Source organism: Monopterus albus, unplaced genomic scaffold, assembly GCF_001952655.1.
Source record: "Monopterus albus unplaced genomic scaffold, M_albus_1.0 scaffold374.1, whole genome shotgun sequence".
Lineage (NCBI taxonomy): Eukaryota > Metazoa > Chordata > Actinopteri > Synbranchiformes > Synbranchidae > Monopterus > Monopterus albus.
Window position 1 is genome coordinate 1430 of NW_018128254.1, and position 2215 is coordinate 3644.

Sequence of the window (2215 nt, forward strand, 5' to 3'; positions counted from 1 at the left end):
ACATTCACTAGCACAGTGGCATGGGAACATTTTGATGGCAAATCCACCACTAACAAAAAAAAACTGCTAACTCAAAAACACAAACGTTTTAGTTCAGTGTGTCTTATCACAACTCATTAGCAATGCTGATAAAAAAGGCTTTGACAGAAGAGCACTGTAACTATTATTTTCTAGGCTGCGCGAGCACACACACACACACATGCAAGGAAATTATAACTTTTTTTTCTTTTCTATTTACAACTAAGCCAAAGTAAACCACTGGACAATTTCCCTCTCATAGACAGGTCTACTTAAAGCAGACCAGAAATGTGTTAACATAAAAATTCACAGAAAAGAGAGAGGAGAAATTCTGAAATCCCCAAAATAGATGCACAATAATACTTTTAGCTGAACAAAGAAACCATAAGACTAATGTCGTTTAAATATTCAGTAACATTAATCAGGCGTACCTACCAAACAATAATGAAAAAGTAAATGTCGAGTTACTTGCTGGCCACAGCATAGTGTGTGCGTCAAGCTAGCTTACTGAGCTGTTAGCTAACGTTACCGATCAGCTAGCTAATATGATGTTAGTAAGAAAACATCAGCAGACAGAGGGAATGTAATTCACCTCACCCTGGAATTTGCTTCAAAAATGTAGGAATCAAATGGGAAATCCACTAAATGAAAATTGGCTCCAAGTCTGTTCTGTGTGCAACCTTGAGAAATACAGTAACTTTCCGTATTTGCGCCACTTTTCTACCGTTGATTTTAACATCACTCCCAGAATGCAACGCTATTTATAGTATATTGCGGTATTTTATAGGAAAGGGCGGGCTGCCCATAAATATTTCCCAGAAGTCATTGTTTTCAACAGTATATAACATTTATAATGGAAAACAATACGTTACTGTTGGAATTTGGCCGTTTTTAACAGCAATTTGTTACAGTGCACATTCCAGTCTGCTTTAACACAGAGGTAGTGGAGATCGTCAGCAGCACTGAGTTCCTGGGAGTCACCATCAGAGAATCTCAGCTGTGGTGGGAAAGCCACAACAACACCTTTACTTCCTCAGACAGCTCAGGAGAGTACATCTACACCAAAGACTGCTTGTGAACTTTTACAGAGCCACCACTGAGTATTCTGACTTACTGTTTGACTGGCTGGCATAGCAGCTGCACACAAGCTGATAGAACGTCCCCCCAGCGCATTGTGAAAACAGCACAGAGCATTGTTGGCACAAACCTGTCCATTAACAGGGCTAAAAACATCATAAAAGACAATACCCACCCAGCACATCATCTGTTTCAGCTTCTACCATCCGGAAGGCGCTACCGAGCAATAAAACACACACCAATAGAATGAAGAACAGCTTTTCCCCCACAGCAGTAAGATTACTTCATACATGACATAGTTAGACTGTCCGATTGATGCAACCATTGCACATACTTTTACAAATGTGTGCACTTTACAAACTAGCTTTCATTTTTCTTTATTATTGTGTTTATCATACATGCATGTGTATATATGCTTTTTATATATTATTAACCGTGCAACATAACTGCGTGTGATACAGTGACAATGTTGTTGTGTTCACACAATGACAATAACCATTTATCTTTATATCTACATGAAGTTGCATAAACTCTAACGTCAGCTACCAAAGCAAATGTAAGAAACACATCATCTCTGACATGAAAGTCCAAACCCAAAACAGAGACGGAGACTGAACGTTCCATCCAAGTGGCTGCTGTGAAGCTTTCACTCATATGTCATGATCTTCCTCAGCAGATGGAGTTTTCTATTTGGAATCTATGTTGGTTTAAAAGGACATAAAAACATGACATCTGCTGAAGAAGACCATGGATTTTGATCAAAAGCTCCAGAACCCCTATAGAATAGACCTGGTTTTGAACTGGTTTTATTTTTGTCCAAGATGAGCTTGAAATAAAACGTTCCCAAAGCCACTGGATCAGTTTACTACCAGACGTTTCAACATCATCCACATGTAAATACCTGGTGCAATGTTCACAACAGAGAGGAGGAAACAGGCCGACACGCTGAGAACAGCTGCAGCTGAGCCCCTGTGTGTGTTTGCATATGTGTCCTGCCTCTGTGCTCCCAGCCGTTAAGAGGCCCGTGTTGATCAGTGGCTGGCGCACCCTTTCAGAGCCACTGACACACCGGCAGCACCGTAATGATGTCTCTGACTCTACTGCTGGCCGCCCTGGGGCT